This window comes from Helianthus annuus, chromosome 5, assembly GCF_002127325.2.
Source record: "Helianthus annuus cultivar XRQ/B chromosome 5, HanXRQr2.0-SUNRISE, whole genome shotgun sequence".
NCBI classification, from domain to species: Eukaryota; Viridiplantae; Streptophyta; class Magnoliopsida; order Asterales; family Asteraceae; genus Helianthus; species Helianthus annuus.
In genome coordinates this window covers 21,105,583-21,114,206 of record NC_035437.2, presented here as the reverse complement: position 1 = coordinate 21,114,206, position 8,624 = coordinate 21,105,583, and positions in this window count along the sequence as shown.

Here is an 8,624-nt window from a genome sequence, read left to right as displayed (position 1 = left end):
AGGAAGTTTTACCTGCCTGATCATCGAGTTGAAAGACTTCGGAGATGGATTGTGGCGTGATTTGGACAGTTTTACCCTTTACAGAAGAGTGAATGGCGGTTGCAATGTCTCCTTGTTTTTCAAGGGTTGCATTTTTCCAAAACTCCCTTTGGGTCGCCAAATAGATTGGTGCATTGGCGGTGAGCAAAGTTTTGTACTTTGATTTTGCCATGATGGTAATAATGGAATCGAAAACATCTGTGGTTCCTGGTTTTGTAAGAAGACCCAGGAGATTGTGAGATTTTTTGAATGGAATTTCAGTGGAGGTTGCCTTTTGAGAGGCTGTTTTCGATTTTGATGTAGGTTTTGCAGATGACTTCGATTTTGTCATTTTTTGAAACGAATGATCGAAGGAATTTGTGAGATATGAGAAGAAAAACTGCTTTGAGAAGAGAATTTTTAAGAATTCAATTCGACAGTAAAACCCTGTTTTGGTGGTGAGTGGGGAATTTTATAGGAAAGAGAATGAATGCTGACGTGGCAGCCGTTACAAAAGGTCTGACTGTTATGTACTGCCCACGTGACAACCACTGGTGAAAATGAAGGACAGTACTTTTGATGAAAGCAACTGATGAAAGCAGTGGAAAGGGGGCAGTGGATGATTTTCACTATCAGTGGATAGCATATCAGTGGATAAGACACTGCTTTTGAACAACAGAGGTTATCAAGAAATGAGAGAACAGAGGTTGCCTTTCAGCAGTGGGCAGGCTTTTTGAAGTAGAGCAGACTTTGAACAATCAGTGGTTATGGCAGACTTTTAAGGATTTTAATGAAATTTTCATTTTTAGCTATTTTTAAGGATGGATTTTTGATTTTCTGAAAACATTTTGTTGCTTTTATTCATAGAAAAACAAGATGTTGCTTGTTATTCCATGTTTAGCATCCCAATCCTAGAGACCAAGCTTTCAAAAGTGGCTGTATCAAGTGCTTTTGTGAGCACATCTGCCAGCTGGTCTTTAGTTGGGACATGATGCAGAGAAATCAAACCTTTTTCATAGCAATCCCTCACAAACTGATGTCTGATGTCGATGTGCTTTGTGGTAGAGTGGGAAACTGGATTTTTTATGATATTTTCTGCTGCCTGGCTGTCCAACATGAGTGGTGTCTTTAAGGCAGTGATACCAAAATCCAGCAACTGATTTTGAAGCCACAGGAGTTGGGCTGTACAGCTTGCAGCAGCAATGTATTCAGCCTCAGCAGTGGATGTTGAAATTGCTGCTTGCTTTTTGCTTTGCCAAGAGACTAAGCAATCACCTAGAAACTGGCACCCTCCTGAAGTGGACTTCCTTGTGGTATGACATCCAGCAAAGTCACTGTCTGAAAAACCTGAAAGCTTGATATTTGTTAGTGCATTATCTGTCTATCGCCTCCGTCAATCTAGTCTGTAGCAGAAACCGAAGAAAACAAGATTCATATTGTTATATTAATCATAGTTAGTCAAAAAGGCAAGGTGGCATAACTGTAATTAATGTGATTCCTCATTAAACCCCTTGGCCTATAAATAGGAGGCTTATGCCTTTGTTTTAGGACTTTTTGCCATTTTACATCTTGGAGAGCTAGAGGCTAGAGAGAGAAGCTAGAGAGAGAAAGTTCGTGTTTGTGATTCAGGTGTTGTACGTTTTCAGATTCATCTAATAGAATCACAGTTTAGATTACATCTCGTGTGTTCGGTCACGTTCGTGTACGGATTCCGCACGTCACACGTTCGATTACGCAATCGTTTCGGAGTCAAAACCGGTCCTACAAGTGGTATCAGAGCGGGAGCTCGATTGCACTGATCTTTCACACGATTTCGCACAGGATTACATCAGATTCAGATCCGATTTCATCAACTTCTACATTTTTTTTTCATATTTTTCACGTTTTTTACTGAAAATCGTCAAATTGAACAGGTTTTCACGGCCCGTTTCAGCTGAATTTTGGATATGTTGTGCGTAAACATCTGATATACAATCCTACCAAATTTCAGATTCAAATTCCAAGCAGATTAGGAGATATTCGAGTTTTTAGGTCCGATTTCGTTTGAATCAGCGAGGATCCGTTTGAAATTGTCCTTGTCCGTTTGAAATTGATACATATCGTTTGAAATTGGCCCTTCAGTTTGAACTTATCGTTTGAATTGATTCATACCGTTTGAAAAAGCATGTGATCGTTTGAAATCTGCACCTTTACGTATGAAGTGGTCCTCTCGTTTGAAATAATGACCTTCCGTTTGAAACTGTCGTTTGAAATATTCTTTCCGTTTGACTGATCGTTTGAAACATGACATACCGTTTGAAGGGTTCCGTTTGAATGATGTATTCCGTTTGAAAGTGGTTAGTCGTTTGAAGAACCGTTTGAAAAGTCAGTCCGTTTGAAATTGGTTATGTTGTTCATGTGATGCAAAGTATTGGCAGCCTAAAAGTGATAAGATTCAACTCAATGATCACGTGATTTGTCAGTCAACAATATGTGACAACCGTCAATTTTGCATGCATCCGTACAATTAATTAATTTTAATTATGAGCTTAATGACTGTGCTTGATTACAACTGACACTTTAAACTGCTTACTGATTTAGATTACAAAGATACATGTGCATTCTTACATACAGTCACTTCAATTATTTCATACAGACTCTTAGTGACAACCTGATGCACAAAGCACAGTTAGTACAGTGAGCTAATAACTCAGACACATGCTGACAATGCCAGCACATAGACAGACACTATTTTTAGGCCAGTGTGGGCCAGGGATAAAACACTACACCAGTATGGAGTGTAGGGAAGTGAGGACCATAAGACTATGTCACTAGGTGATAGTTTGAGTGCCGGAAAGTGCCTAAAACGCAATTTAATTACAGAATTCCGCATTTTTAGTAACAATTCAGCTTTTAACACACTCATATTATACAGAGTATTGACTAAATGGTCCTGGACACTTTCCTAAGTGTTGGAATTAAATTCGTTACAAAAAGATGCACAAAAGACGCTTTACGGGTCAATTAAACGCTTTAACGGAGCGATGCGAAACCGAACAACCAGACATTACCCGAGACATGAAAATATTGTTAGAAATATTATTTTTTTATTTTAAATTAATCATGGTCACAAAAATCACCATGCACCATGCAAACATGACATACACCCACTATACTTGTAAATACCCTTAACCCTTTTATAATTACCTCATAATTAACAAAAATTTACACTTTGCCCCCCCCCCATAACCGAAAATCTGCCCACATAATTAGAGAATATTTTGTTTAGATCTTGTGTAAGGCAAATCTCACTTCCATTGGCCAATAGGATGGGTATGATTACCCTAACCCCTAGTAGTGCACATTTCCAAGGATTCTCCATCATCACAAAGATTGCAACCAATCTCCTCCCTTCTCTCTCTTAATTTTCGGTTCATACCCCCCCCTCTCTCCACAACTGAATTCCATCACTACCATACATCAAACCTCCATTTCTTCTCCATCAAGCTCTCATTCAAGTTGTAAAGATCCTCCATAGAAGTGAGAAGTTGAAGTGCTCCCAAGAAGCCTTGTTCAAGCTTTTCTCACCATCATTCTTTATCATCTCATCCTAAGATTACAACCCTAGCCTTGTGCTAGTAGTAAGTCCATTCATACTCTTGTTCCACTTCGATTCTTGTTACGATTGTTGAATGTTCATCACACACAAAAGCTTAAACAGCTTGCTGAGTTGGATTTCCAGCGAACTTCAACAGGCTGTAACGGGATCATTTTAAGTCGAAAAACGGATTTTCTAAAGCCTAAAATGAGTATTTTAGAATAACTAAACAAATGGCACTGGAATCGTAATTTTTCGAGACCGTTTACTATTTTTAAAAGACTATTTTTGGACAGCAGCTCAAGCTGCATTTTTATTTCAGAAAAAGTATGTTATTTTCGGAGTCATAACTTAAAACCTGAGTAAAATCAACTCATGGAATTTTTACAGTAGATAGACACCATTGTCAGGACGACCCTCCAACTGGAATTTCATCAAACGGACTTACGGTTGATTTTTAGTGAATATTTCCGTAAACTGCGATCAGAAGGTAACAAATCTGATTGCAGTCGAGAAAATGATTTTCTATAAAATATGGGTAACGAATTGGACTTTGATATTTTTACACAATAAACTTTGGAACATGTATGACATTCTGTGAAAATTTGGTAATTTTTAGAAAAGGTTAACTATTTTATAAAAATCCTCGAAAACAGTCTGGTTTTGAGTAATAAAGCTGAAATAAAGTAAGTAACGTTTTGTTTGTCGATATGTCGGTTTGATGATTGAAAATGAACTATTGGATATATATAAAAGAAAATGATATGCTATTTAAGCATGGACACCTCTATTTACAGAGGAGACTATGCCGAAATTTTCCGAGAATCCGAACACTTAGTAAAATATTCGAGAAAATAAATACGAAATAGTTGTCTAACTATTTTTCTAATAAAGTTAAAATAATTATACCAAAGTAACGTAACTCAAAACACTAAACTCTAAGCCAAGGCACGGCCCGTCCGTCTAATAGACGTTAGACCATTGTAGGTAGTCGTGTTTGCTGAGGAGATTTGGGTTACGAGTACCGAAGACGCAATACTGTGAGTTCATGTCCCCCTTTTCTCTTAACCGTTTTCAGTTTTATACTTCGGGGGTGAAATACATGTTACAATTATTACAGACATTTACAGACTTTTACAGACACTTACAGACATTTACAGACATTTACAGACATTTCTATACATGGTATGATTAGCTAAGGAATTTACTGTTAGATCACGTGAATGGATAGGCTATTATCGTAAGACCATTAATCCTTGTATAAGGACCGAGAGGCATGAGTGATAGATCTATTGGGTGTTGCGAGCCCCACACATGGGCCAGCGTGTGGCTGCATGTGGTGACTATGTCGTTCCGCCGGAAGGACCGGTATGAAGTACGCGTTACAGGTTTGAGTGCTTCCTAGGCCATATCACTTATTAATGTATTAGCTACACATTAATTGATATGTTATTCCTTATTGCTACATACCAAGGACATACAGACACATTTTAACAATTTATACAGACATATATTAACGATTTGTACAAACTCACATACACATGAACTCGCTCAACTTTTCATTGACTTTTCAAACTACATGTATTTCAGGAAATTAAGTATGGATCTGGCGGGCGTTGGAATTTCAAGTCATGTTAAGTATAAAGATGTCATCCATGGTTTTTGGGTTTGGCCAGTGTGTCTTAATCCTGGACGAGACACGTCTTCCAAACTTGGATTACAACTATTATCTTTTGACGAGTCCTTAGCAAACTTTTACACAATTCATCTGGCTTGTAAAACTTAAATTTTGAAGTCTACGTTTTAGCCAATGTTGTTACGTTTTAAACTCATTTTATGGATGACAAATCTTTGGTATTATCATATAGATTGTTTGATATGGTTGAATGCAATGATAACAAGTAAGTCACCCCATAATCACGCTTCCGCAAAAGTCAGGGTGTGACACAATAATTGAAATTGTCAGCACATAAATGGTTGCACATGTGACTTTGATTTTATCGATACAATGAGAATTGAGTGATTGACATTGTCTGCCATTTACATTGATTGAATTCATGTGTTTGTAAGAGAGTTTTGGTTATCATTGTCCATTATGAGGTCCAATCACAAGATATAATTAGTGGCCCTATCAGATCATTCTTCTTTTAATCGGCCATATCATCAATTCTATAATTACAATTGCCGCCCATTTAATGAAAGGTCCGTTCATGAGATTCGCTTTTTAGTCAACATGATAAAGTGAGTCAGTACCGTCCAAAAGGCCCAATCACGTCCACGTTAATGTTCAGCCCATGTGAGAATATATTTTACGGCCCAATCATAGTTATCGACGAGATTTGAAGGCCCAATCATGTGTTAACAGTTGGTTTGTCAAAGTTGCTTATAGCTTGAATATTGATAACAGTTGTCGGCCACTTTAATATAAAGACCCAATCAACAAGTGGTATAAGTGGGTTGCATATCGGTCAAATAAGAATTAAAACCGGTCACACATTGTCGGCTGATCAGATAAAACCAAAAGAAGTTGATATGTTTTGAGTCTTATATCTTGAAAGTGAATTAATTTCCTTGTTGGCCATTGTTTTCAAGTTCAAGTATAGTACTCACAATCAAATGAATCAGGTCATTTGGACTTAAGTTCAACTCGCACAGTTTGATCATTCTTCAGTTCGTTCAAATTCAAACTCGTTCCAGGTCGTGTGGTTTTGCCGGGTCATAGCACTTCGTACGGTTTGAAAAACTAAGTCTCAGTTCGAATCAAGATCAGTCCACACAGTCTGACAACTTTCAGTCCGCACAAGAATATTCAACAGTTTGAGTATTATTTTGTTTCAACTGTTTGATGGTGTTTGAACTGATAAGTGTTTGTTTGTTTTGTGTGATTCAGGTAATTCGAGATATTCAAAGTGAGAGATTCAAGAAACATTGTGAAGATGTCGGATTTTGGCGAAGAGTTTTACAACACGTTTTATAACGCATTTACTTCAGAAGATACACCAATTACTCCAAAGAATGCTACCAAAGTGATATCAGAAAGTTTGAGTTATGACAATGTGTATGGAAACCATCAGAGCCCTCCAAAGCTCATGAATATCGAAGATTATCATTGGTGGTTTGAAAGATTTGAAAATTGGGTGCAAGCTTATGCGTATGATAGCTGGATTTGTTTGACTTTGGGATATGTAAAACCAAGAAATGAAAAACGTGAATTGATCACATTGAAAGACTTCACAGCTGATGATAAAAGAGAGCATTCAGCAGAATTGAGAATGAAAACTCTACTTCAACAATCTATCAGAGAGGATATTTTCTCACTGCTTCAGTATGGTGAAACGTCTAAGTCAATTTGGGAAGCATTAAAAGTGAAAGCTGAAGGAGGGAAAGATATCAAGAAAAACAAAATATCGTTGTTGAAAAAGGAGTTTGATATGTTTAGCTGCATGAAGAATGAAACAGTTCGTCAAATGATTGAACGTTTGATATGTTTAGCTGCATGGAGAGATTTGAAATTAACAAAGAAAGAGAAGAGATGGTAGATAAACTGGTTGAAGCTTTACCTCATGAAGATGATTGGAAAACATATGTGATTGTGTTGAAAAATGATGCTAATTTTGACAAACTGACTTTAGATCAATTGATAGAGAAGATAGAGGGGCATGATCTGTTGATTCAAAAACAAAACAAGATGTTAAGTTCTAACTATCAACAAAATGTTGGTTTGTACTATCGAAGAGGGTTGTTACAAAACAATGAGTCTTCAAGAATCAATGAGTCTCCAAGAATCAAAACGGGTTTTACGGTAGAAAAGACCAATGACACACCAAAGAATACATCTTCAAGTTATGATCCGGGATATCATGCATCATCTGCATCTGGATCATCAAATGCAAATTCCAACTCTGATTGGAAGAACTCTCCATTGCTGAACAATGAATTTGCTCAACAGCATATGAGTTTTTTAGCCTCCATTCTGGTATCTTACGAAGGGTTAATTGCAGGAAAGATCAGAAATCCTAACATGACGAAAGAGGATTACGATCAGGTGGATCCAGAAGAAATGGAACTCATGGATATTCGTTGGTGCATGGAAAGTGTCATTCGAAGAGCACAACGATTCATAGAGATCACTGGCAGAAGATGTTTGGAAGGACCTGAAACGAAGATGGGTTTTGACAAGAACAAAGTAACTTGCTTTAAATGCAAAGAAAAGGGTCACTTGAAAAGAGAATGTCCAAACAACAGAGCTGATGAAAGTGTAAATCCGTTTCGTGAGGATTATTACAAAAAGGCAATATATCATAAGAACACTGATCAGCCAATCAGAAAGCAAATTGATGGAGTATCATCCAAAGAAAAGAGAGCTGCTTTGTCATTTTGTGATCAAAATGTGGATAATATAGATGATGAATATGAATCTATGGTTCAAACTCTTGATTGGAAAGAGGGGTTGATAGAGGCAAAATCACCTGGTTTCATAATCCATGATGATGAAGGCTATGATTGGAGTCAACATGACGAAGAGGTTGCTGAAGTGGAAGTTAAGGCAATGACAGCTGAAATAACACTTACTCATGAAGAAAGACATGCACGACTAAGATTAGATGATGTATATGATGCTTACAAAGAAGCAACACGAGCAGGCAGGTGGAGCAAAGAAAAAGAATGCTATGTTGATCCTCAAGGAAACCCGACGGTTGATCCAAAGACGGTTGATCTTGATGCATTAGTTGCGGCTATACCTACTGTGAGTGTTTGGTGCAAAGGCCTTAGGGAGATTCCGAGGTACAAAGAGCAGGTTGAAGAAGGTATTCGAAAGGTGATATTTTCTAGTCTGGAGAAGAAGAAGAAGAAGAAAACAGGTGAAGAAATTATGACTGAGAGTGAGAAGATGGTGAATGAAGTGAAGAAACTTCAAGAGAAAGTTCAGGAAGTTGTTGAAGAGAAAATGCAAGTGGCTGAAGAAGAGCAAACTCAGAAAGCAGAGGAAACCGCAGAGTTAGTCACTGAGGTAATTATTCAAACTGAT